Consider the following 27585-nt stretch of genomic DNA (forward strand, 5'->3'; position numbering starts at 1 on the left):
TTAATGCTGAGACTGAGCAAAGGCATGGTTACTTCAGCAACCTGAGTCCTTCTAAACCTACCAAAGTAGCCTTCCTGCAGGATGGGCCAGGTGGCCGGCGGCAGGAGCTTCAGCGCCTTGTTCCTGAACATGGCCGCCACGGACAGCACGCCCCCGAGGGCTTGACAGCCAGGGGCTCCTTGGTGGGCGAGCCCGGCCCCAAACAGCACTACCTGTTGCTCCCACACCGGCTCTGGTGAGGTGCCAGGCAGTCAGGTTCGCCCAGGATCTTCTGAGTGCTCGAAACCCTCACTCCCCAGGGCCTCTCTTCACAGGCCTTCCCCCAGCAGGATCCGCAGGAAGGGCCTGCACGCCTTGCTCAAAATGGTTCCGCTTGCTGGCAGTGTTGCTCCAGAAATGCCAGCCACCCTCTGGAGCTGGGGGCCTCCCTCCGCCCTTTGCGTGTTCAGAAAGGCCCATGGTAGCCAAAAACACCTTCCAAACTCTGCCACCTGGGTTGGCTCCACTGGAATGTTGGGGAAAGACCTGTGTCCTCTTTCGGGGGCTCTCCAGGGCTGGAAGACCATAGGGAGAAGGGCATCCAGAGGAGCCGTCCAGCTCTGGGTCCACGTCCACAGCAGTCTCTGGGACTCTGAGGCGAGTGGCCTGGCCGCTGCCTCCTGGGGAGACCGGGAAGTGATGGATTCTGTCACTTTGTTGTTACTGATGAGGGTTAGGATCAGAATTACCTGGATGATTCACGAATTAGGGTTTGGTTGAAAACCCTTGCCTCGTGGAATACATCCAGGTTCTAGCCGTGCATCGTAGTGTGTGCTCCTGTCATAATGGGTCCTTTTGCAATAGGTGTAGACATTGGTCCCCACAGAGCACTCTTACTTAAGTGGCTCCGTCCACTTTGGTAACTTGTTTCTAGCTAGGTGACTGAGTGTGCTGAACAAACCCTAGACTTATGTCATGTGTCCCTTCTGCCAGGACACTCATCCCTCATGGGAATCAATTAAGTGCTGAGCGGGAGAACGTTTGTGTATCTGTACATGCAGGGCTAACAGGTTATTGTTTTCGGAAACCTCAGGGCCGGTAGTGTAGGTGAGCAGAAAAGGGCATCGGTATGTTAGACCGCAGCCTCAGTCCACAACACTGAGTCTAAATGGTTACAGTGAGTTACATCACAGTGGGTTTGCAGTATAAGGTCCAGACCATCTAGACATTTATGCTGACTTCTCCTAAGGGTAGGTAGTGTGGTTTGATCGGGTGTTTTGGTTTGTTTTCTCTTAATGGGACTTTGTGGTGACTGGTGTGTTTTTTGTTTTCGTTGGTTACTTATCGTTTTGAAGCCGAATTCTTCCTGAAGGATATTGATCTGCATCTGTGGCAAAGGTATTCAACGGTATTTTCTTTCCTCTTCAGGTCGCGGTTTGCTAAAATAATGAAAGAGAGTGATCAACGGCTCATATGTTGCCTTGGTGTGGAGCCAGCGTTGAGGCACAGACGAAGAGCAGACACTGATTTCAGACGTCTCATAGGTACGTAACACAGCCCTCAGTTGTGCTTTGGTTCCGTTACCCGCTTCTGAAGAGTAGGCACCTCTCTCAGGGCAGGTCTCTCACTGAACTTCTCGGGTTACTGTCTGGTTAGTAGCGTGTTCAGGCATACTTCGTCGCCATAGTTGTATCATCGTAATGATCAGAAACCTTTTCCCTGTTTGCTTCAACTACCAACCCTTTGCAAGTTCAAAGGTGCCCGAATTGCATTTAAACTCAAGCCCGGCAAGGGCCATTATTTTCCCGGAGCCGATGTCACACATCTGATGGGTGTGGAAGCGAACTCCCAGGTATACTTTGTGTTTTCCTCCTTTGCAGGTCAGAAAGATGATTTTCTGAAGTATTTTAGTGCAGTTTATACTGGTTCCATGGAGGTCCGTCCTTAATGCTGAGACTGAGCAAAGGCATGGTTAGTTCAGCAACCTGAGTCCTTCTAAACCTACCAAAGTAGCCTTCCTGCAGGATGGGCCAGGTGGCCGGCGGCAGGAGCTTCAGCGCCTTGTTCCTGAACATGGCCGCCACCGACAGCACGCCCCCGAGGGCTTGACAGCCAGGGGCTCCTTGGTGGGCGAGCCCGGGCCCAAACAGCACTACCTGCTGCTCCCACACCGGCTCTGGTGAGGTGCCAGGCAGTCAGGTTCGCCCAGGATCTTCTGAGTGCTCGAAACCCTCACTCCCCAGGGCCTCTCTTCACAGGCTTTCCCCCAGCAGGATCCGCAGGAAGGGCCTGCACGCCTTGCTCAAAATGGTTCCGCTTGCTGGCAGTGTTGCTCCAGAAATGCCAGCCACCCTCTGGAGGTGGGCGCCTCCCTCCGCCCTTTGCGTGTTCAGAAAGGCCCGTGGTAGCCAAAAACACCTTCCAAACTCTGCCAGCTGGGTTGGCTCCACTGGAATGTTGGGGAAAGACCTGTGTCCTCTTTCGGGGGCTCTCCAGGGCTGGAAGACCATAGGGAGAAGGGCATCCAGAGGAGCCGTCCAGCTCTGGGTCCACGTCCACAGCAGTCTCTGGGACTCTGAGGCGAGTGGCCTGGCCGCTGCCTCCTGGGGAGACCGGGAAGTGATGGATTCTGTCACTTTGTTGTTACTGATGAGGGTTAGGATCAGAATTACCTGGATGATTCACGAATTAGGGTTTGGTTGAAAACCCTTGCCTCGTGGAATACATCCAGGTTCTAGCCGTGCATCGTAGTGTGTGCTCCTGTCATAATGGGTCCTTTTGCAATAGGTGTAGACATTGGTCCCCACAGAGCACTCTTACTTAAGTGGCTCCGTCCACTTTGGTAACTTGTTTCTAGCTAGGTGACTGAGTGTGCTGAACAAACCCTAGACTTATGTCATGTGTCCCTTCTGCCAGGACACTCATCCCTCATGGGAATCAATTAAGTGCTGAGCGGGAGAACGTTTGTGTATCTGTACATGCAGGGCTAACAGGTTATTCTTTTCGGAAACCTCAGGGCCGGTAGTGTAGGTGAGCAGAAAAGGGCATCGGTATGTTAGACCGCAGCCTCAGTCCACAACACTGAGTCTAAATGGTTACAGTGAGTTACATCACAGTGGGTTTGCAGTATAAGGTCCAGACCATCTAGACATTTATGCTGACTTCTCCTAAGGGTAGGTAGTGTGGTTTGATCGGGTGTTTTGGTTTGTTTTCTCTTAATGGGACTTTGTGGTGACTGGTGTGTTTTTTGTTTTCGTTGGTTACTTATCGTTTTGAAGCCGAATTCTTCCTGAAGGATATTGATCTGCATCTGTGGCAAAGGTATTCAACGGTATTTTCTTTCCTCTTCAGGTCGCGGTTTGCTAAAATAATGAAAGAGAGTGATCAACGGCTCATATGTTGCCTTGGTGTGGAGCCAGCGTTGAGGCACAGACGAAGAGCAGACACTGATTTCAGACGTCTCATAGGTACGTAACACAGCCCTCAGTTGTGCTTTGGTTCCGTTACCCGCTTCTGAAGAGTAGGCACCTCTCTCAGGGCAGGTCTCTCACTGAACTTCTCGGGTTACTGTCTGGTTAGTAGCGTGTTCAGGCATACTTCGTCGCCATAGTTGTATCATCGTAATGATCAGAAACCTTTTCCCTGTTTGCTTCAACTACCAACCCTTTGCAAGTTCAAAGGTGCCCGAATTGCATTTAAACTCAAGCCCGGCAAGGGCCATTATTTTCCCGGAGCCGATGTCACACATCTGATGGGTGTGGAAGCGAACTCCCAGGTATACTTTGTGTTTTCCTCCTTTGCAGGTCAGAAAGATGATTTTCTGAAGTATTTTAGTGCAGTTTATACTGGTTCCATGGAGGTCCGTCCTTAATGCTGAGACTGAGCAAAGGCATGGTTAGTTCAGCAACCTGAGTCCTTCTAAACCTACCAAAGTAGCCTTCCTGCAGGATGGGCCAGGTGGCCGGCGGCAGGAGCTTCAGCGCCTTGTTCCTGAACATGGCCGCCACCGACAGCACGCCCCCGAGGGCTTGACAGCCAGGGGCTCCTTGGTGGGCGAGCCCGGGCCCAAACAGCACTACCTGCTGCTCCCACACCGGCTCTGGTGAGGTGCCAGGCAGTCAGGTTCGCCCAGGATCTTCTGAGTGCTCGAAACCCTCACTCCCCAGGGCCTCTCTTCACAGGCTTTCCCCCAGCAGGATCCGCAGGAAGGGCCTGCACGCCTTGCTCAAAATGGTTCCGCTTGCTGGCAGTGTTGCTCCAGAAATGCCAGCCACCCTCTGGAGGTGGGCGCCTCCCTCCGCCCTTTGCGTGTTCAGAAAGGCCCGTGGTAGCCAAAAACACCTTCCAAACTCTGCCAGCTGGGTTGGCTCCACTGGAATGTTGGGGAAAGACCTGTGTCCTCTTTCGGGGGCTCTCCAGGGCTGGAAGACCATAGGGAGAAGGGCATCCAGAGGAGCCGTCCAGCTCTGGGTCCACGTCCACAGCAGTCTCTGGGACTCTGAGGCGAGTGGCCTGGCCGCTGCCTCCTGGGGAGACCGGGAAGTGATGGATTCTGTCACTTTGTTGTTACTGATGAGGGTTAGGATCAGAATTACCTGGATGATTCACGAATTAGGGTTTGGTTGAAAACCCTTGCCACGTGGACTACATCCAGGTTCTAGCCGTGCATCGTAGTGTGTGCTCCTGTCATAATGGGTCCTTTTGCAATAGGTGTAGACATTGGTCCCCACAGAGCACTCTTACTTAAGTGGCTCCGTCCACTTTGGTAACTTGTTTCTAGCTAGGTGACTGAGTGTGCTGAACAAACCCTAGACTTATGTCATGTGTCCCTTCTGCCAGGACACTCATCCCTCATGGGAATCAATTAAGTGCTGAGCGGGAGAACGTTTGTGTATCTGTGCATGCAGGGCTAACAGGTTATTCTTTTCGGAAACCTCAGGGCCGGTAGTGTAGGTGAGCAGAAAAGGGCATCGGTATGTTAGACCGCAGCCTCAGTCCTCAACACTGAGTCTAAATGGTTACAGTGAGTTACATCACAGTGGGTTTGCAGTATAAGGTCCAGACCATCTAGACATTTATGCTGACTTCTCCTAGGGGTAGGTAGTGTGGTTTGATCGGGTGTTTTGGTTTGTTTTCTCTTAATGGGACTTTGTGGTGACTGGTGTGTTTTTTGTTTTCGTTGGTTACTTATCGTTTTGAAGCCGAATTCTTCCTGAAGGATATTGATCTGCATCTGTGGCAAAGGTATTCAACGGTATTTTCTTTCCTCTTCAGGTCGCAGTTTGCTAAAATAATGAAAGAGAGTGATCAACGGCTCATATGTTGCCTTGGTGTGGAGCCAGCGTTGAGGCACAGACGAAGAGCAGACACTGATTTCAGACGTCTCATAGGTACGTAACACAGCCCTCAGTTGTGCTTTGGTTCCGTTACCCGCTTCTGAAGAGTAGGCACCTCTCTCAGGGCAGGTCTCTCACTGAACTTCTCGGGTTACTGTCTGGTTAGTAGCGTGTTCAGGCATACTTCGTCGCCATAGTTGTATCATCGTAATGATCAGAAACGTTTTCCCTGTTTGCTTCAACTACCAACCATTTGCAAGTTCAAAGGTGCCCGAATTGCATTTAAACTCAAGCCCGGCAAGGGCCATTATTTTCCTGGAGCCGATGTCACATATCTGATGGGTGTGGAAGCGAACTCCCAGGTGTACTTTGTGTTTTCCTCCTTTGCAGGTCAGAAAGATGATTTTCTGAAGTATTTTAGTGCAGTTTATACTGGTTCCATGGAGGTCCGTCCTTAATGCTGAGACTGAGCAAAGGCATGGTTAGTTCAGCAACCTGAGTCCTTCTAAACCTACCAAAGTAGCCTTCCTGCAGGATGGGCCAGGTGGCCGGCGGCAGGAGCTTCAGCGCCTTGTTCCTGAACATGGCCGCCACCGACAGCACGCCCCCGAGGGCTTGACAGCCAGGGGCTCCTTGGTGGGCGAGCCCGGCCCCAAACAGCACTACCTGTTGCTCCCACACCGGCTCTGGTGAGGTGCCAGGCAGTCAGGTTCGCCCAGGATCTTCTGAGTGCTCGAAACCCTCACTCCCCAGGGCCTCTCTTCACAGGCCTTCCCCCAGCAGGATCCGCAGGAAGGGCCTGCACGCCTTGCTCAAAATGGTTCCGCTTGCTGGCAGTGTTGCTCCAGAAATGCCAGCCACCCTCTGGAGCTGGGCGCCTCCCTCCACCCTTTGCGTGTTCAGAAAGGCCCATGGTAGCCAAAAACACCTTCCAAACTCTGCCAGCTGGGTTGGCTCCACTGGAATGTTGGGGAAAGACCCGTGTCCTCTTTCGGGGGCTCTCCTGGGCTGGAAGACCATCGGGAAAAGGGCATCCAGAGGAGCCGTCCAACTCTGGGTCCACGTCCACAGCAGTCTCTGGGACTCTGAGGCGAGTGGCCTGGCCGCTGCCTCCTGGGGAGACCGGGAAGTGATGGATTCTGTCACTTTGTTGTTACTGATGAGGGTTAGGATCAGAATTACCTGGATGATTCACGAATTAGGGTTTGGTTGAAAACCCTTGCCTCGTGGAATACATCCAGGTTCTAGCCGTGCATCGTAGTGTGTGCTCCTGTCATAATGGGTCCTTTTGCAATAGGTGTAGACATTGGTCCCCACAGAGCACTCTTACTTAAGTGGCTCCGTCCACTTTGGTAACTTGTTTCTAGCTAGGTGACTGAGTGTGCTGAACAAACCCTAGACTTATGTCATGTGTCCCTTCTGCCAGGACACTCATCCCTCATGGGAATCAATTAAGTGCTGAGCGGGAGAACGTTTGTGTATCTGTACATGCAGGGCTAACAGGTTATTCTTTTCGGAAACCTCAGGGCCGGTAGTGTAGGTGAGCAGAAAAGGGCATCGGTATGTTAGACCGCAGCCTCAGTCCACAACACTGAGTCTAAATGGTTACAGTGAGTTACATCACAGTGGGTTTGCAGTATAAGGTCCAGACCATCTAGACATTTATGCTGACTTCTCCTAGGGGTAGGTAGTGTGGTTTGATCGGGTGTTTTGGTTTGTTTTCTCTTAATGGGACTTTGTGGTGACTGGTGTGTTTTTTGTTTTCGTTGGTTACTTATCGTTTTGAAGCCGAATTCTTCCTGAAGGATATTGATCTGCATCTGTGGCAAAGGTATTCAACGGTATTTTCTTTCCTCTTCAGGTCGCGGTTTGCTAAAATAATGAAAGAGAGTGATAAACGGCTCATATGTTGCCTTGGTGTGGAGCCAGCGTTGAGGCACAGACGAAGAGCAGACACTGATTTCAGACGTCTCATAGGTACGTAACACAGCCCTCAGTTGTGCTTTGGTTCCGTTACCCGCTTCTGAACAGTAGGCACCTCTCTCAGGGCAGGTCTCTCACTGAACTTCTCGGGTTACTGTCTGGTTAGTATCGTGTTCAGGCATACTTCGTCGCCATAGTTGTATCATCGTAATGATCAGAAACGTTTTCCCTGTTTGCTTCAACTACCAACCCTTTGCAAGTTCAAAGGTGCCCGAATTGCATTTAAACTCAAGCCCGGCAAGGGCCATTATTTTCCTGGAGCCGATGTCACACATCTGATGGGTGTGGAAGCGAACTCCCAGGTGTACTTTGTGTTTTCCTCCTTTGCAGGTCAGAAAGATGATTTTCTGAAGTATTTTAGTGCAGTTTATACTGGTTCGTTGGAGGTCCGTCCTTAATGCTGAGACTGAGCAAAGGCATGGTTAGTTCAGCAACCTGAGTCCTTCTAAACCTACCAAAGTAGCCTTCCTGCAGGATGGGCCAGGTGGCCGGCGGCAGGAGCTTCAGCGCCTTGTTCCTGAACATGGCCGCCACGGACAGCACGCCCCCGAGGGCTTGACAGCCAGGGGCTCCTTGGTGGGCGAGCCCGGCCCCAAACAGCACTACCTGTTGCTCCCACACCGGCTCTGGTGAGGTGCCAGGCAGTCAGGTTCGCCCAGGATCTTCTGAGTGCTCGAAACCCTCACTCCCCAGGGCCTCTCTTCACAGGCCTTCCCCCAGTAGGATCCGCAGGAAGGGCCTGCACGCCTTGCTCAAAATGGTTCCGCTTGCTGGCAGTGTTGCTCCAGAAATGCCAGCCACCCTCTGGAGCTGGGCGCCTCCCTCCGCCCTTTGCGTGTTCAGAAAGGCCCATGGTAGCCAAAAACACCTTCCAAACTCTGCCAGCTGGGTTGGCTCCACGGGAATGTTGGGGAAAGACCCGTGTCCTCTTTCGGGGGCTCTCCTGGGCTGGAAAACCATAGGGAGAAGGGCATCCAGAGGAGCCGTCCAGCTCTGGGTCCACGTCCACAGCAGTCTCTGGGACTCTGAGGCGAGTGGCCTGGCCGCTGCCTCCTGGGGAGACCGGGAAGTGATGGATTCTGTCACTTTGTTGTTACTGATGAGGGTTAGGATCAGAATTACCTGGATGATTCACGAATTAGGGTTTGGTTGAAAACCCTTGCCTCGTGGAATACATCCAGGTTCTAGCCGTGCATCGTAGTGTGTGCTCCTGTCATAATGGGTCCTTTTGCAATAGGTGTAGACATTGGTCCCCACAGAGCACTCTTACTTAAGTGGCTCCGTGCACTTTGGTAACTTGTTTCTAGCTAGGTGACTGAGTGTGCTGAACAAACCCTAGACTTATGTCATGTGTCCCTTCTGCCAGGACACTCATCCCTCATGGGAATCAATTAAGTGCTGAGCGGGAGAACGTTTGTGTATCTGTGCATGCAGGGCTAACAGGTTATTCTTTTCGGAAACCTCAGGGCCGGTAGTGTAGGTGAGCAGAAAAGGGCATCGGTATGTTAGACCGCAGCCTCAGTCCACAACACTGAGTCTAAATGGTTACAGTGAGTTACATCACAGTGGGTTTGCAGTATAAGGTCCAGACCATCTAGACATTTATGCTGACTTCTCCTAGGGGTAGGTAGTGTCGTTTGATCGGGTGTTTTGGTTTGTTTTCTCTTAATGGGACTTTGTGGTGACTGGTGTGTTTTTTGTTTTCGTTGGTTACTTATCGTTTTGAAGCCGAATTCTTCCTGAAGGATATTGATCTGCATCTGTGGCAAAGGTATTCAACGGTATTTTCTTTCCTCTTCAGGTCGCGGTTTGCTAAAATAATGAAAGAGAGTGATCAACGGCTCATATGTTGCCTTGGTGTGGAGCCAGCGTTGAGGCACAGACGAAGAGCAGACACTGATTTCAGACGTCTCATAGGTACGTAACACAGCCCTCAGTTGTGCTTTGGTTCCGTTACCCGCTTCTGAAGAGTAGGCACCTCTCTCAGGGCAGGTCTCTCACTGAACTTCTCGGGTTACTGTCTGGTTAGTAGCGTGTTCAGGCATACTTCGTCGCCATAGTTGTATCATCGTAATGATCAGAAACGTTTTCCCTGTTTGCTTCAACTACCAACCATTTGCAAGTTCAAAGGTGCCCGAATTGCATTTAAACTCAAGCCCGGCAAGGGCCATTATTTTCCTGGAGCCGATGTCACACATCTGATGGGTGTGGAAGCGAACTCCCAGGTGTACTTTGTGTTTTCCTCCTTTGCAGGTCAGAAAGATGATTTTCTGAAGTATTTTAGTGCAGTTTATACTGGTTCCATGGAGGTCCGTCCTTAATGCTGAGACTGAGCAAAGGCATGGTTAGTTCAGCAACCTGAGTCCTTCTAAACCTACCGAAGTAGCCTTCCTGCAGGATGGGCCAGGTGGCCGGCGGCACGAGCTTCAGCGCCTTGTTCCTGAACATGGCCGCCACCGACAGCACGCCCCCGAGGGCTTGACAGCCAGGGGCTCCTTCGTGGGCGAGCCTGGCCCCAAACAGCATTACCTGTTGCTCCCACACCGGCTCTGGTGAGGTGCCAGGCAGTCAGGTTCGCCCAGGATCTTCTGAGTGCTCGAAACCCTCACTCCCCAGGGCCTCTCTTCACAGGCCTTCCCCCAGCAGGATCCGCAGGAAGGGCCTGCACGCCTTCCTCAAAATGGTTCCGCTTGCTGGCAGTGTTGCTCCAGAAATGCCAGCCACCCTCTGGAGCTGGGCGCCTCCCTCCGCCCTTTGCGTGTTCAGAAAGGCCCATGGTAGCCAAAAACACCTTCCAAACTCTGCCAGCTGGGTTGGCTCCACTGGAATGTTGGGGAAAGACCCGTGTCCTCTTTCGTGGGCTCTCCTGGGCTGGAAGACCATAGGGAAAAGGGCATCCAGAGGAGCCGTCCAACTCTGGGTCCACGTCCACAGCAGTCTCTGGGACTCTGAGGCGAGTGGCCTGGCCGCTGCCTCCTGGGGAGACCGGGAAGTGATGGATTCTGTCACTTTGTTGTTACTGATGAGGGTTAGGATCAGAATTACCTGGATGATTCACGAATTAGGGTTTGGTTGAAAACCCTTGCCACGTGGAATACATCCAGGTTCTAGCCGTGCATCGTAGTGTGTGCTCCTGTCATAATGGGTCCTTTTGCAATAGGTGTAGACATTGGTCCCCACAGAGCACTCTTACTTAAGTGGCTCCGTGCACTTTGGTAACTTGTTTCTAGCTAGGTGACTGAGTGTGCTGAACAAACCCTAGACTTATGTCATGTGTCCCTTCTGCCAGGACACTCATCCCTCATGGGAATCAATTAAGTGCTGAGCGGGAGAACGTTTGTGTATCTGTGCATGCAGGGCTAACAGGTTATTCTTTTCGGAAACCTCAGGGCCGGTAGTGTAGGTGAGCAGAAAAGGGCATCGGTATGTTAGACCGCAGCCTCAGTCCACAACACTGAGTCTAAATGGTTACAGTGAGTTACATCACAGTGGGTTTGCAGTATAAGGTCCAGACCATCTAGATATTTATGCTGACTTCTCCTAGGGGTAGGTAGTGTGGTTTGATCGGGTGTTTTGGTTTGTTTTCTCTTAATGGGACTTTGTGGTGACTGGTGTGTTTTTTGTTTTCGTGGGTTACTTATCGTTTTCAAACCGAATTCTTCCTGAAGGATATTGATCTGCATCTGTGGCAAAGGTATTCAACGGTATTTTCTTTCCTTTTCAGGTCGCGGTTTCCTAAAATAATGAAAGAGAGTGATCAACGGCTCATTTGTTGCCTTGGTGTGGAGCCAGCGTTGAGGCACAGACGAAGAGCAGACACTGATTTCAGACGTCTCATAGGTACGTAACACAGCCCTCAGTTGTGCTTTGGTTCCGTTACCCGCTTCTGAACAGTAGGCACCTCTCTCGGGGCGGGTCTCTCACCGAACTTCTCGGGTTACTGTCTGGTTACTAGCGTGTTCAGGCATTGTTCGTCGCCACAGTTGTATCATCGTAATGGTCAGAAACGTTTTCCCTGTTTGCTTGAACTATCAACCATTTGCAAGTTCAAAGGTGCCCGAATTCCATTTAAACTCAAGCCCGGCAAGGGCCATTATTTTCCTGGAGCCGATGTCACACATCTGATGGTTGTGGAAGAGAACTCCCAGATGTACTTTGTGTTTTCCTCCTTTGCAGGTCAGAAAGATGATTTTCTGAAGTATTTTAGTGCAGTTTATACTGGTTCCATGGAGGTCCGTCCTTAATGCTGAGACTGAGCAAAGGCATGGTTAGTTCAGCAACCTGAGTCCTTCTAAACCTACCAAAGTAGCCTTCCTGCAGGATGGGCCAGGTGTCCGGCGGCAGGAGCTTCAGCGCCTTGTTCCTGAACATGGCCGCCACCGACAGCATGCCCCCGAGGGCTTGACAGCCAGGGGCTCCTTGGTGGGCGAGCCCGGCCCCAAACAGCACTACCTGTTGCTCCCACACCGGCTCTGGTGAGGTGCCAGGCAGTCAGGTTCGCCCAGGATCTTCTGAGTGCTCGAAACCCTCACTCCCCAGGGCCTCTCTTCACAGGCCTTCCCCCAGCAGGATCCGCAGGAAGGGCCTGCACGCCTTGCTCAAAATGGTTCCGCTTGCTGGCAGTGTTGCTCCAGAAATGCCAGCCACCCTCTGGAGCTGGGCGCCTCCCTCCGCCCTTTGCGTGTTCAGAAAGGCCCATGGTAGCCAAAAACACCTTCCAAACTCTGCCAGCTGGGTTGGCTCCACTGGAATGTTGGGGAAAGACCCGTGTCCTCTTTCGGGGGCTCTCCTGGGCTGGAAGACCATAGGGAGAAGGGCATCCAGAGGAGCCGTCCAGCTCTGGGTCCACGTCCACAGCAGTCTCTGGGACTCTGAGGCGAGTGGCCTGGCCGCTGCCTCCTGGGGAGACCGGGAAGTGATGGATTCTGTCACTTTGTTGTTACTGATGAGGGTTAGGATCAGAATTACCTGGATGATTCACGAATTAGGGTTTGGTTGAAAACCCTTGCCACGTGGAATACATCCAGGTTCTAGCCGTGCATCGTAGTGTGTGCTCCTGTCATAATGGGTCCTTTTGCAATAGGTGTAGACATTGGTCCCCACAGAGCACTCTTACTTAAGTGGCTCCGTGCACTTTGGTAACTTGTTTCTAGCTAGGTGACTGAGTGTGCTGAACAAACCCTAGACTTATGTCATGTGTCCCTTCTGCCAGGACACTCATCCCTCATGGGAATCAATTAAGTGCTGAGCGGGAGAACGTTTGTGTATCTGTGCATGCAGGGCTAACAGGTTATTCTTTTCGGAAACCTCAGGGCCGGTAGTGTAGGTGAGCAGAAAAGGGCATCGGTATGTTAGACCGCAGCCTCAGTCCACAACACTGAGTCTAAATGGTTACAGTGAGTTACATCACAGTGGGTTTGCAGTATAAGGTCCAGACCATCTAGACATTTATGCTGACTTCTCCTAGGGGTAGGTAGTGTCGTTTTATCGGGTGTTTTGGTTTGTTTTCTCTTAATGGGACTTTGTGGTGACTGGTGTGTTTTTTGTTTTCGTTGGTTACTTATCGTTTTGAAGCCGAATTCTTCCTGAAGGATATTGATCTGCATCTGTGGCAAAGGTATTCAACGGTATTTTCTTTCCTCTTCAGGTCGCGGTTTGCTAAAATAATGAAAGAGAGTGATCAACGGCTCATATGTTGCCTTGGTGTGGAGCCAGCGTTGAGGCACAGACGAAGAGCAGACACTGATTTCAGACGTCTCATAGGTACGTAACACAGCCCTCAGTTGTGCTTTGGTTCCGTTACCCGCTTCTGAAGAGTAGGCACCTCTCTCAGGGCAGGTCTCTCACTGAACTTCTCGGGTTACTGTCTGGTTAGTAGCGTGTTCAGGCATACTTCGTCGCCATAGTTGTATCATCGTAATGATCAGAAACGTTTTCCCTGTTTGCTTCAACTACCAACCATTTGCAAGTTCAAAGGTGCCCGAATTGCATTTCAACTCAAGCCCGGCAAGGGCCATTATTTTCCTGGAGCCGATGTCACACATCTGATGGGTGTGGAAGCGAACTCCCAGGTGTACTTTGTGTTTTCCTCCTTTGCAGGTCAGAAAGATGATTTTCTGAAGTATTTTAGTGCAGTTTATACTGGTTCCATGGAGGTCCGTCCTTAATGCTGAGACTGAGCAAAGGCATGGTTAGTTCAGCAACCTGAGTCCTTCTAAACCTACCGAAGTAGCCTTCCTGCAGGATGGGCCAGGTGGCCGGCGGCACGAGCTTCAGCGCCTTGTTCCTGAACATGGCCGCCACCGACAGCACGCCCCCGAGGGCTTGACAGCCAGGGGCTCCTTGGTGGGCGAGCCTGGCCCCAAACAGCATTACCTGTTGCTCCCACACCGGCTCTGGTGAGGTGCCAGGCAGTCAGGTTCGCCCAGGATCTTCTGAGTGCTCGAAACCCTCACTCCCCAGGGCCTCTCTTCACAGGCCTTCCCCCAGCAGGATCCGCAGGAAGGGCCTGCACGCCTTGCTCAAAATGGTTCCGCTTGCTGGCAGTGTTGCTCCAGAAATGCCAGCCACCCTCTGGAGCTGGGCGCCTCCCTCCGCCCTTTGCGTGTTCAGAAAGGCCCATGGTAGCCAAAAACACCTTCCAAACTCTGCCAGCTGGGTTGGCTCCACTGGAATGTTGGGGAAAGACCCGTGTCCTCTTTCGTGGGCTCTCCTGGGCTGGAAGACCATAGGGAAAAGGGCATCCAGAGGAGCCGTCCAACTCTGGGTCCACGTCCACAGCAGTCTCTGGGACTCTGAGGCGAGTGGCCTGGCCGCTGCCTCCTGGGGAGACCGGGAAGTGATGGATTCTGTCACTTTGTTGTTACTGATGAGGGTTAGGATCAGAATTACCTGGATGATTCACGAATTAGGGTTTGGTTGAAAACCCTTGCCACGTGGAATACATCCAGGTTCTAGCCGTGCATCGTAGTGTGTGCTCCTGTCATAATGGGTCCTTTTGCAATAGGTGTAGACATTGGTCCCCACAGAGCACTCTTACTTAAGTGGCTCCGTCCACTTTGGTAACTTGTTTCTAGCTAGGTGACTGAGTGTGCTGAACAAACCCTAGACTTATGTCATGTGTCCCTTCTGCCAGGACACTCATCCCTCATGGGAATCAATTAAGTGCTGAGCGGGAGAACGTTTGTGTATCTGTGCATGCAGGGCTAACAGGTTATTCTTTTCGGAAACCTCAGGGCCGGTAGTGTAGGTGAGCAGAAAAGGGCATCGGTATGTTAGACCGCAGCCTCAGTCCACAACACTGAGTCTAAATGGTTACAGTGAGTTACATCACAGTGGGTTTGCAGTATAAGGTCCAGACCATCTAGATATTTATGCTGACTTCTCCTAGGGGTAGGTAGTGTGGTTTGATCGGGTGTTTTGGTTTGTTTTCTCTTAATGGGACTTTGTGGTGACTGGTGTGTTTTTTGTTTTCGTGGGTTACTTATCGTTTTCAAACCGAATTCTTCCTGAAGGATATTGATCTGCATCTGTGGCAAAGGTATTCAACGGTATTTTCTTTCCTTTTCAGGTCGCGGTTTCCTAAAATAATGAAAGAGAGTGATCAACGGCTCATTTGTTGCCTTGGTGTGGAGCCAGCGTTGAGGCACAGACGAAGAGCAGACACTGATTTCAGACGTCTCATAGGTACGTAACACAGCCCTCAGTTGTGCTTTGGTTCCGTTACCCGCTTCTGAACAGTAGGCACCTCTCTCGGGGCGGGTCTCTCACCGAACATCTCGGGTTACTGTCTGGTTACTAGCGTGTTCAGGCATTGTTCGTCGCCACAGTTGTATCATCGTAATTGTCAGAAACGTTTTCCCTGTTTGCTTCAACTATCAACCATTTGCAAGTTCAAAGGTGCCCGAATTCCATTTAAACTCAAGCCCGGCAAGGGCCATTATTTTCCTGGAGCCGATGTCACACATCTGATGGTTGTGGAAGAGAACTCCCAGATGTACTTTGTGTTTTCCTCCTTTGCAGGTCAGAAAGATGATTTTCTGAAGTATTTTAGTGCAGTTTATACTGGTTCCATGGAGGTCTGTCCTTAATGCTGAGACTGAGCAACCTTCCTGCAGGATGGGCCAGGTGGCCGGTGGCAGGAGCTTCAGGGCCTTGTTCCTGAACATGGCCGCCACCGACACCACGCCCCCGAGGGCTTGACAGCCAGGGGCTCCTCGTTGGGCGAGCCCGGCCCCAAACAGCACTACCTGTTGCTCCCACACCGGCTCTGGTGAGGTGCCAGGCAGTCAGGTTCACCCAGGATCTTCTGAGTGCTCGAAACCCTCACTCCCCAGGGCCTCTCTTCACAGGCCTTCCCCCAGCAGGATCCGCAGGAAGGGCCTGCACGCCTTGCTCAAAATGGTTCCGCTTGCTGGCAGTGTTGCTCCAGAAATGCCAGCCACCCTCTGGAGCTGGGCGCCTCCCTCCGCCCTTTGCGTGTTCAGAAAGGCCCATGGTAGCCAAAAACACCTTCCAAACTCTGCCAGCTGGGTTGGCTCCACTGGAATGTTGGGGAAAGACCCGTGTCCTCTTTCGGGGGCTCTCCTGGGCTGGAAGACCATAGGGAAAAGGGCATCCAGAGGAGCCGTCCAACTCTGGGTCCACGTCCACAGCAGTCTCTGGGACTCTGAGGCGAGTGGCCTGGCCGCTGCCTCCTGGGGAGACCGGGAAGTGATGGATTCTGTCACTTTGTTGTTACTGATGAGGGTTAGGATCAGAATTACCTGGATGATTCACGAATTAGGGTTTGGTTGAAAACCCTTGCCACGTGGAATACATCCAGGTTCTAGCCGTGCATCGTAGTGTGTGCTCCTGTCATAATGGGTCCTTTTGCAATAGGTGTAGACATTGGTCCCCACAGAGCACTCTTACTTAAGTGGCTCCGTCCACTTTGGTAACTTGTTTCTAACTAGGTGACTGAGTGTGCTGAACAAACCCTAGACTTATGTCATGTGTCCCTTCGGCCAGGACACTCATCCCTCATGGGAATCAATTAAGTGCTGAGCGGGAGAACGTTTGTGTATCTGTGCATGCAGGGCTAACAGGTTATTCTTTTCGGAAACCTCAGGGCCGGTAGTGTAGGTGAGCAGAAAAGGGCATCGGTATGTTAGACCGCAGCCTCAGTCCACAACACTGAGTCTAAATGGTTACAGTGAGTTACATCACAGTGGGTTTGCAGTATAAGGTCCAGACCATCTAGACATTTATGCTGACTTCTCCTAGGGGTAGGTAGTGTGGTTTGATCGGGTGTTTTGGTTTGTTTTCGCTTAATGGGACTTTGTGGTGACTGGTGTGTTTTTTGTTTTCGTTGGTTACTTATCGTTTTCAAGCCGAATTCTTCCTGAAGGATATTGATCTGCATCTGTGGCAAAGGTATTCAACGGTATTTTGTTTCCTCTTCAGGTCGCGGTTTGCTAAAATAATGAAAGAGAGTGATCAACGGCTCATATGTTGCCTTGGTGTGAAGCCAGCGTTGAGGCACAGACGAAGAGCAGACACTGATTTCAGACGTCTCATAGGTACGTAACACAGCCCTCAGTTGTGCTTTGGTTCCGTTACCCGCTTCTGTACAGTAGGCACCTCTCTCAGGGCAGGTCTCTCACTGAACTTCTCGGGTTACTGTCTGGTTAGTAGCGTGTTCAGGCATACTTCGTCGCCATAGTTGTATCATCGTATTGATCAGAAACGTTTTCCCTGTTTGCTTCAACTATCAACCATTTGCAAGTTCAAAGGTGCCCGAATTCCATTTAAACTCAAGCCCGGCAAGGGCCATTATTTTCCTGGAGCCGATGTCACACATCTGATGGGTGTGGAAGCGAAATCCCAGGTGTACTTTGTGTTTTCCTCTTTTGCAGGTCAGAAAGATGATTTTCTGAAGTATTTTAGTGCAGTTTATACTGGTTCCATGGAGGTCCGTCCTTAATGCTGAGACTGAGCAAAGGCATGGTTAGTTCAGCAACCTGAGTCCTTCTAAACCTACCAAAGTAGCCTTCCTGCAGGATGGGCCAGGTGGCCGGCGGCAGGAGCTTCAGCGCCTTGTTCCTGAACATGGCCGCCACGGACAGCACGCCCCCGAGGGCTTGACAGCCAGGGGCTCCTTGGTGGGCGAGCCCGGCCCCAAACAGCACTACCTGTTGCTCCCACACCGGCTCTGGTGAGGTGCCAGGCAGTCAGGTTCGCCCAGGATCTTCTGAGTGCTCGAAACCCTCACTGCCCAGGGCCTCTCTTCACAGGCCTTCCCCCAGCAGGATCCGCAGGAAGGGCCTGCACGCCTTGCTCAAAATGGTTCCGCTTGCTGGCAGTGTTGCTCCAGAAATGCCAGCCACCCTCTGGAGCTGGGCGCCTCCCTCCGCCCTTTGCGTGTTCAGAAAGGCCCATGGTAGCCAAAAACACCTTCCAAACTCTGCCAGCTGGGTTGGCTCCACTGGAATGTTGGGGAAAGACCCGTGTCCTCTTTCGGGGGCTCTCCTGGGCTGGAAGACCATAGGGAGAAGGGCATCCAGAGGAGCCGTCCAGCTCTGGGTCCACGTCCACAGCAGTCTCTGGGACTCTGAGGCGAGTGGCCTGGCCGCTGCCTCCTGGGGAGACCGGGAAGTGATGGATTCTGTCACTTTGTTGTTACTGATGAGGGTTAGGATCAGAATTACCTGGATGATTCACGAATTAGGGTTTGGTTGAAAACCCTTGCCTCGTGGAATACATCCAGGTTCTAGCCGTGCATCGTAGTGTGTGCTCCTGTCATAATGGGTCCTTTTGCAATAGGTGTAGACATTGGTCCCCACAGAGCACTCTTACTTAAGTGGCTCCGTCCACTTTGGTAACTTGTTTCTAGCTAGGTGACTGAGTGTGCTGAACAAACCCTAGACTTATGTCATGTGTCCCTTCTGCCAGGACACTCATCCCTCATGGGAATCAATTAAGTGCTGAGCGGGAGAACGTTTGTGTATCTGTGCATGCAGGGCTAACAGGTTATTCTTTTCGGAAACCTCAGGGCCGGTAGTGTAGGTGAGCAGAAAAGGGCATCGGTATGTTAGACCGCAGCCTCAGTCCACAACACTGAGTCTAAATGGTTACAGTGAGTTACATCACAGTGGGTTTGCAGTATAAGGTCCAGACCATCTAGACATTTATGCTGACTTCTCCTAGGGGTAGGTAGTGTGGTTTGATCGGGTGTTTTGGTTTGTTTTCTCTAAATGGGACTTTGTGGTGACTGGTGTGTTTTTTGTTTTCGTTGGTTACTTATCGTTTTCAAGCCGAATTCTTCCTGAAGGATATTGATCTGCATCTGTGGCAAAGGTATTCAACGGTATTTTCTTTCCTCTTCAGGTCGCGGTTTGCTAAAATAATGAAAGAGAGTGATCAACGGCTCATATGTTGCCTTGGTGTGGAGCCAGCGTTGAGGCACAGACGAAGAGCAGACACTGATTTCAGACGTCTCATAGGTACGTAACACAGCCCTCATTGTGCTTTGGTTCCGTTACCCGCTTCTGAACAGTAGGCACCTCTCTCAGGGCAGGTCTCTCACTGAACTTCTCGGGTTACTGTCTGGTTAGTAGCGTGTTCAGGCATACTTCGTCGCCATAGTTGTATCATCGTAATGATCAGAAACGTTTTCCCTGTTTGCTTCAACTACCAACCCTTTGCAAGTTCAAAGGTGCCCGAATTGCATTTAAACTCAAGCCCGGCAAGGGCCATTATTTTCCTGGAGCCGATGTCACACATCTGATGGGTGTGGAAGCGAACTCCCAGGTGTACTTTGGGTTTTCCTCCTTTGCAGGTCAGAAAGATGATTTTCTGAAGTATTTTAGTGCAGTTTTTACTGGTTCCATGGAAGTCCGTCCTTAATGCTGAGACTGAGCAAAGGCATGGTTAGTTCAGCAACCTGAGTCCTTCTAAACCTACCAAAGTAGCCTTCCTGCAGGATGGGCCAGGTGGCCGGCGGCAGGAGCTTCAGCGCCTTGTTCCTGAACAAGGCCGCCACCGACAGCACGCCCCCGAGGGCTTGACAGCCAGCGGCTCCTTGGTGGGCGAGCCCGGGCCCAAACAGCACTACCTGTTGCTCCCACACCGGCTCTGGTGAGGTGCCAGGCAGTCAGGTTCGCCCAGGATCTTCTGAGTGCTCGAAACCCTCACTCCCCAGGGCCTCTCTTCACAGGCCTTCCCCCAGCAGGATCCGCAGGAAGGGCCTGCACGCCTTGCTCAAAATGGTTCCGCTTGCTGGCAGTGTTGCTCCAGAAATGCCAGCCACCCTCTGGAGCTGGGCACCTCCCTCCGCCCTTTGCGTGTTCAGAAAGGCCCATGGTAGCCAAAAACACCTTCCAAACTCTGCCAGCTGGGTTGGCTCCACTGGAATGTTGGGGAAAGACCTGTGTCCTCTTTCGGGGGCTCTCCAGGGCTGGAAGACCATAGGGAGAAGGGCATCCAGAGGAGCCGTCCAGCTCTGGGTCCATGTCCACAGCAGTCTCTGGGACTCTGAGGCGAGTGGCCTGGCTGCTGCCTCCTGGGGAGACCGGGAAGTGATGGATTCTGTCACTTTGTTGTTACTGATGAGGGTTAGGATCAGAATTACCTGGATGATTCACGAATTAGGGTTTGGTTGAAAAACCTTGCCACGTGGACTACATCCAGGTTCTAGCCGTGCATCGTAGTGTGTGCTCCTGTCATAATGGGTCCTTTTGCAATAGGTGTAGACATTGGTCCCCACAGAGCACTCTTACTTAAGTGGCTCCGTCCACTTTGGTAACTTGTTTCTAGCTAGGTGACTGAGTGTGCTGAACAAACCCTAGACTTATGTCATGTGTCCCTTCTGCCAGGACACTCATCCCTCATGGGAATCAATTAAGTGCTGAGCGGGAGAACGTTTGTGTATCTGTGCATGCAGGGCTAACAGGTTATTCTTTTCGGAAACCTCAGGGCCGGTAGTGTAGGTGAGCAGAAAAGGGCATCGGTATGTTAGACCGCAGCCTCAGTCCACAACACTGAGTCTAAATGGTTACAGTGAGTTACATCACAGTGGGTTTGCAGTATAAGGTCCAGACCATCTAGACATTTATGCTGACTTCTCCTAGGGGTAGGTAGTGTGGTTTGATCGGGTGTTTTGGTTTGTTTTCTCTTAATGGGACTTTGTGGTGACTGGTGTGTTTTTTGTTTTCGTGGGTTACTTATCGTTTTCAAACCGAATTCTTCCTGAAGGATATTGATCTGCATCTGTGGCAAAGGTATTCAACGGTATTTTCTTTCCTTTTCAGGTCGCGGTTTCCTAAAATAATGAAAGAGAGTGATCAACGGCTCATTTGTTGCCTTGGTGTGGAGCCAGCGTTGAGGCACAGACGAAGAGCAGACACTGATTTCAGACGTCTCATAGGTACGTAACACAGCCCTCAGTTGTGCTTTGGTTCCGTTACCCGCTTCTGAACAGTAGGCACCTCTCTCGGGGCGGGTCTCTCACCGAACTTCTCGGATTACTGTCTGGTTACTAGCGTGTTCAGGCATTGTTCGTCGCCACAGTTGTATCATCGTAATGGTCAGAAACGTTTTCCCTGTTTGCTTCAACTATCAACCATTTGCAATTTCAAAGGTGCCCGAATTCCATTTAAACTCAAGCCCGCAAAGGCCATTATTTTCCTGGAGCCGATGTCACACATCTGATGGTTGTGGAAGAGAACTCCCAGATGTACTTTGTGTTTTCCTCCTTTGCAGGTCAGAAAGATGATTTTCTGAAGTATTTTAGTGCAGTTTATACTGGTTCCATGGAGGTCTGTCCTTAATGCTGAGACTGAGCAACCTTCCTGCAGGATGGGCCAGGTGGCCGGTGGCAGGAGCTTCAGGGCCTTGTTCCTGAACATGGCCGCCACCGACACCACGCCCCCGAGGGCTTGACAGCCAGGGGCTCCTTGGTGGGCGAGCCCGGCCCCAAACAGCACTACCTGTTGCTCCCACACCGGCTCTGGTGAGGTGCCAGGCAGTCAGGTTCGCCCAGGATCTTCTGAGTGCTCGAAACCCTCACTCCCCAGGGCCTCTCTTCACAGGCCTTCCCCCAGCAGGATCCGCAGGAAGGGCCTGCACGCCTTGCTCAAAATGGTTCCGCTTGCTGGCAGTGTTGCTCCAGAAATGCCAGCCACCCTCTGGAGCTGGGCGCCTCCCTCCGCCCTTTGCGTGTTCAGAAAGGCCCATGGTAGCCAAAAACACCTTCCAAACTCTGCCAGCTGGGTTGGCTCCACTGGAATGTTGGGGAAAGACCCGTGTCCTCTTTCGGGGGCTCTCCTGGGCTGGAAGACCATAGGGAGAAGGGCATCCAGAGGAGCCGTCCAGCTCTGGGTCCACGTCCACAGCAGTCTCTGGGACTCTGAGGCGAGTGGCCTGGCCGCTGCCTCCTGGGGAGACCGGGAAGTGATGGATTCTGTCACTTTGTTGTTACTGATGAGGGTTAGGATCAGAATTACCTGGATGATTCACGAATTAGGGTTTGGTTGAAAACCCTTGCCTCGTGGAATACATCCAGGTTCTAGCCGTGCATCGTAGTGTGTGCTCCTGTCATAATGGGTCCTTTTGCAATAGGTGTAGACATTGGTCCCCACAGAGCACTCTTACTTAAGTGGCTCCGTGCACTTTGGTAACTTGTTTCTAGCTAGGTGACTGAGTGTGCTGAACAAACCCTAGACTTATGTCATGTGTCCCTTCTGCCAGGACACTCATCCCTCATGGGAATCAATTAAGTGCTGAGCGGGAGAACGTTTGTGTATCTGTACATGCAGGGCTAACAGGTTATTCTTTTCGGAAACCTCAGGGCCGGTAGTGTAGGTGAGCAGAAAAGGGCATCGGTATGTTAGACCGCAGCCTCAGTCCACAACACTGAGTCTAAATGGTTACAGTGAGTTACATCACAGTGGGTTTGCAGTATAAGGTCCAGACCATCTAGACATTTATGCTGACTTCTCCTAGGGGTAGGTAGTGTGGTTTGATCGGGTGTTTTGGTTTGTTTTCTCCTAATGGGACTTTGTGGTGACTGGTGTGTTTTTTGTTTTCGTTGGTTACTTATCGTTTTGAAGCCGAATTCTTCCTGAAGGATATTGATCTGCATCTGTGGCAAAGGTATTCAACGGTATTTTCTTTCCTCTTCAGGTCGCGGTTTGCTAAAATAATGAAAGAGAGTGATCAACGGCTCATATGTTGCCTTGGTGTGGAGCCATCGTTGAGGCACAGACGAAGAGCAGACACTGATTTCAGACGTCTCATAGGTACGTAACACAGCCCTCATTGTGCTTTGGTTCCGTTACCCGCTTCTGAACAGTAGGCACCTCTCTCAGGGCAGGTCTCTCACTGAACTTCTCGGGTTACTGTCTGGTTAGTAGCGTGTTCAGGCATACTTCGTCGCCATAGTTGTATCATCGTAATGATCAGAAACGTTTTCCCTGTTTGCTTCAACTACCAACCCTTTGCAAGTTCAAAGGTGCCCGAATTGCATTTAAACTCAAGCCCGGCAAGGGCCATTATTTTCCTGGAGCCGATGTCACACATCTGATGGGTGTGGAAGCGAACTCCCAGGTGTACTTTGTGTTTTCCTCCTTTGCAGGTCAGAAAGATGATTTTCTGAAGTATTTTAGTGCAGTTTATACTGGTTCCATGGAGGTCCGTCCTTAATGCTGAGACTGAGCAAAGGCATGGTTAGTTCAGCAACCTGAGTCCTTCTAAACCTACCAAAGTAGCCTTCCTGCAGGATGGGCCAGGTGGCCGGCGGCAGGAGCTTCAGCGCCTTGTTCCTGAACATGGCCGCCACCGACAGCACGCCCCCGAGGGCTTGACAGCCAGGGGCTCCTTGGTGGGCGAGCCCGGCCCCAAACAGCACTACCTGTTGCTCCCACACCGGCTCTGGTGAGGTGCCAGGCAGTCAGGTTCGCCCAGGATCTTCTGAGTGCTCGAAACCCTCACTCCCCAGGGCCTCTCTTCACAGGCTTTCCCCCAGCAGGATCCGCAGGAAGGGCCTGCACGCCTTGCTCAAAATGGTTCCGCTTGCTGGCAGTGTTGCTCCAGAAATGCCAGCCACCCTCTGGAGCTGGGCGCCTCCCTCCGCCCTTTGCGTGTTCAGAAAGGCCCATGGTAGCCAAAAACACCTTCCAAACTCTGCCAGCTGGGTTGGCTCCACTGGAATGTTGGGGAAATACCTGTGTCCTTTTTCGGGGGCTCTCCTGGGCTGGAAGACCATAGGGAGAAGGGCATCCAGAGGAGCCGTCCAACTCTGGGTCCACGTCCACAGCAGCCTCTGGAACTCTGAGGCGAGTGGCCTGGCCGCTGCCTCCTGGGGAGACCGGGAAGTGATGGATTCTGTCACTTTGTTGTTACTGATGAGGGTTAGGATCAGAATTACCTGGATGATTCACGAATTAGGGTTTGGTTGAAAACCCTTGCCACGTGGAATACATCCAGGTTCTAGCCGTGCATCGTAGTGTGTGCTCCTGTCATAATGGGTCCTTTTGCAATAGGTGTAGACATTGGTCCCCACAGAGCACTCTTACTTAAGTGGCTCCGTCCACTTTGGTAACTTGTTTCTAGCTAGGTGACTGAGTGTGCTGAACAAACCCTAGACTTATGTCATGTGTCCCTTCTGCCAGGACACTCATCCCTCATGGGAATCAATTAAGTGCTGAGCGGGAGAACGTTTGTGTATCTGTGCATGCAGGGCTAACAGGTTATTCTTTTCGGAAACCTCAGGGCCGGTAGTGTAGGTGAGCAGAAAAGGGCATCGGTATGTTAGACCGCAGCCTCAGTCCACAACACTGAGTCTAAATGGTTACAGTGAGTTACATCACAGTGGGTTTGCAGTATAAGGTCCAGACCATCTAGACATTTATGCTGACTTCTCCTAGGGGTAGGTAGTGTGGTTTGATCGGGTGTTTTGGTTTGTTTTCTCCTAATCGGACTTTGTGGTGACTGGTGTGTTTTTTGTTTTCGTTGGTTACTTATCGTTTTGAAGCCGAATTCTTCCTGAAGGATATTGATCTGCATCTGTGGCAAAGGTATTCAACGGTATTTTCTTTCCTCTTCAGGTCGCGGTTTGCTAAAATAATGAAAGAGAGTGATCAACGGCTCATATGTTGCCTTGGTGTGGAGCCATCGTTGAGGCACAGACGAAGAGCAGACACTGATTTCAGACGTCTCATAGGTACGTAACACAGCCCTCATTGTGCTTTGGTTCCGTTACCCGCTTCTGAACAGTAGGCACCTCTCTCAGGGCAGGTCTCTCACTGAACTTCTCGGGTTACTGTCTGGTTAGTAGCGTGTTCAGGCATACTTCGTCGCCATAGTTGTATCATCGTAATGATCAGAAACGTTTTCCCTGTTTGCTTCAACTACCAACCCTTTGCAAGTTCAAAGGTGCCCGAATTGCATTTAAACTCAAGCCCGGCAAGGGCCATTATTTTCCTGGAGCCGATGTCACACATCTGATGGGTGTGGAAGCGAACTCCCAGGTGTACTTTGTGTTTTCCTCCTTTGCAGGTCAGAAAGATGATTTTCTGAAGTATTTTAGTGCAGTTTATACTGGTTCCATGGAGGTCCGTCCTTAATGCTGAGACTGAGCAAAGGCATGGTTAGTTCAGCAACCTGAGTCCTTCTAAACCTACCAAAGTAGCCTTCCTGCAGGATGGGCCAGGTGGCCGGCGGCAGGAGCTTCAGCGCCTTGTTCCTGAACATGGCCGCCACCGACAGCACGCCCCCGAGGGCTTGACAGCCAGGGGCTCCTTGGTGGGCGAGCCCGGCCCCAAACAGCACTACCTGTTGCTCCCACACCGGCTCTGGTGAGGTGCCAGGCAGTCAGGTTCGCCCAGGATCTTCTGAGTGCTCGAAACCCTCACTCCCCAGGGCCTCTCTTCACAGGCTTTCCCCCAGCAGGATCCGCAGGAAGGGCCTGCACGCCTTGCTCAAAATGGTTCCGCTTGCTGGCAGTGTTGCTCCAGAAATGCCAGCCACCCTCTGGAGCTGGGCGCCTCCCTCCGCCCTTTGCGTGTTCAGAAAGGCCCATGGTAGCCAAAAACACCTTCCAAACTCTGCCAGCTGGGTTGGCTCCACTGGAATGTTGGGGAAATACCTGTGTCCTTTTTCGGGGGCTCTCCTGGGCTGGAAGACCATAGGGAGAAGGGCATCCAGAGGAGCCGTCCAACTCTGGGTCCACGTCCACAGCAGCCTCTGGAACTCTGAGGCGAGTGGCCTGGCCGCTGCCTCCTGGGGAGACCGGGAAGTGATGGATTCTGTCACTTTGTTGTTACTGATGAGGGTTAGGATCAGAATTACCTGGATGATTCACGAATTAGGGTTTGGTTGAAAACCCTTGCCACGTGGAATACATCCAGGTTCTAGCCGTGCATCGTAGTGTGTGCTCCTGTCATAATGGGTCCTTTTGCAATAGGTGTAGACATTGGTCCCCACAGAGCACTCTTACTTAAGTGGCTCCGTCCACTTTGGTAACTTGTTTCTAGCTAGGTGACTGAGTGTGCTGAACAAACCCTAGACTTATGTCATGTGTCCCTTCTGCCAGGACACTCATCCCTCATGGGAATCAATTAAGTGCTGAGCGGGAGAACGTTTGTGTATCTGTGCATGCAGGGCTAACAGGTTATTCTTTTCGGAAACCTCAGGGCCGGTAGTGTAGGTGAGCAGAAAAGGGCATCGGTATGTTAGACCGCAGCCTCAGTCCACAACACTGAGTCTAAATGGTTACAGTGAGTTACATCACAGTGGGTTTGCAGTATAAGGTCCAGACCATCTAGACATTTATGCTGACTTCTCCTAGGGGTAGGTAGTGTGGTTTGATCGGGTGTTTTGGTTTGTTTTCTCTTAATGGGACTTTGTGGTGACTGGTGTGTTTTTTGTTTTCGTGGGTTACTTATCGTTTTCAAACCGAATTCTTCCTGAAGGATATTGATCTGCATCTGTGGCAAAGGTATTCAACGGTATTTTCTTTCCTTTTCAGGTCTCGGTTTCCTAAAATAATGAAAGAGAGTGATCAACGGCTCATTTGTTGCCTTGGTGTGGAGCCAGCGTTGAGGCACAGACGAAGAGCAGACACTGATTTCAGACGTCTCATAGGTACGTAACACAGCCCTCAGTTGTGCTTTGGTTCCGTTACCCGCTTCTGAACAGTAGGCACCTCTCTCGGGGCGGGTCTCTCACCGAACTTCTCGGGTTACTGTCTGGTTACTAGCGTGTTCAGGCATTGTTCGTCGCCACAGTTGTATCATCGTAATGGTCAGAAACGTTTTCCCTGTTTGCTTCAACTATCAACCATTTGCAATTTCAAACGTGCCCGAATTCCATTTAAACTCAAGCCCGCAAAGGCCATTATTTTCCTGGAGCCGATGTCACACATCTGATGGTTGTGGAAGAGAACTCCCAGATGTACTTTGTGTTTTCCTCCTTTGCAGGTCAGAAAGATGATTTTCTGAAGTATTTTAGTGCAGTTTATACTGGTTCCATGGAGGTCTGTCCTTAATGCTGAGACTGAGCAACCTTCCTGCAGGATGGGCCAGGTGGCCGGTGGCAGGAGCTTCAGGGCCTTGTTCCTGAACATGGCCGCCACCGACACCACGCCCCCGAGGGCTTGACAGCCAGGGGCTCCTTGGTGGGCGAGCCCGGCCCCAAACAGCACTACCTGTTGCTCCCACACCGGCTCTGGTGAGGTGCCAGGCAGTCAGGTTCGCCCAGGATCTTCTGAGTGCTCGAAACCCTCACTCCCCAGGGCCTCTCTTCACAGGCCTTCCCCCAGCAGGATCCGCAGGAAGGGCCTGCACGCCTTGCTCAAAATGGTTCCGCTTGCTGGCAGTGTTGCTCCAGAAATGCCAGCCACCCTCTGGAGCTGGGCGCCTCCCTCCGCCCTTTGCGTGTTCAGAAAGGCCCATGGTAGCCAAAAACACCTTCCAAACTCTGCCAGCTGGGTTGGCTCCACTGGAATGTTGGGGAAAGACCCGTGTCCTCTTTCGGGGGCTCTCCTGGGCTGGAAGACCATAGGGAGAAGGGCATCCAGAGGAGCCGTCCAGCTCTGGGTCCACGTCCACAGCAGTCTCTGGGACTCTGAGGCGAGTGGCCTGGCCGCTGCCTCCTGGGGAGACCGGGAAGTGATGGATTCTGTCACTTTGTTGTTACTGATGAGGGTTAGGATCAGAATTACCTGGATGATTCACGAATTAGGGTTTGGTTGAAAACCCTTGCCTCGTGGAATACATCCAGGTTCTAGCCGTGCATCGTAGTGTGTGCT

At 51.7% G+C, this 27585-nt stretch overlaps 1 long non-coding RNA gene across 1 annotated transcript in view; it reads left to right on the forward strand.

The window, feature by feature from the left end:
- The window catches only part of LOC145536425 (uncharacterized), a 325058-nt gene that overhangs the window by 44745 nt on the left and 252728 nt on the right, over nucleotides 1–27585 (forward strand). Inside the window, exons 25-38 of the long non-coding RNA XR_014075840.1 lie at nucleotides 1408–1523; nucleotides 3331–3446; nucleotides 5254–5369; nucleotides 7177–7292; nucleotides 9100–9215; nucleotides 11023–11138; nucleotides 12946–13061; nucleotides 14869–14984; nucleotides 16743–16858; nucleotides 18666–18781; nucleotides 20588–20703; nucleotides 22461–22576; nucleotides 24383–24498; nucleotides 26305–26420. This is a non-coding gene — a long non-coding RNA (uncharacterized LOC145536425). The remainder of the gene's footprint in view (nucleotides 1–1407; nucleotides 1524–3330; nucleotides 3447–5253; nucleotides 5370–7176; nucleotides 7293–9099; nucleotides 9216–11022; nucleotides 11139–12945; nucleotides 13062–14868; nucleotides 14985–16742; nucleotides 16859–18665; nucleotides 18782–20587; nucleotides 20704–22460; nucleotides 22577–24382; nucleotides 24499–26304; nucleotides 26421–27585) is intronic.

The sequence above is a fragment of the Giraffa tippelskirchi genome, chromosome X (genome assembly GCF_054371585.1).
Source record: "Giraffa tippelskirchi isolate mGirTip1 chromosome X, T2T-mGirTip1v1.2.pri, whole genome shotgun sequence".
NCBI classification, from domain to species: Eukaryota; Metazoa; Chordata; class Mammalia; order Artiodactyla; family Giraffidae; genus Giraffa; species Giraffa tippelskirchi.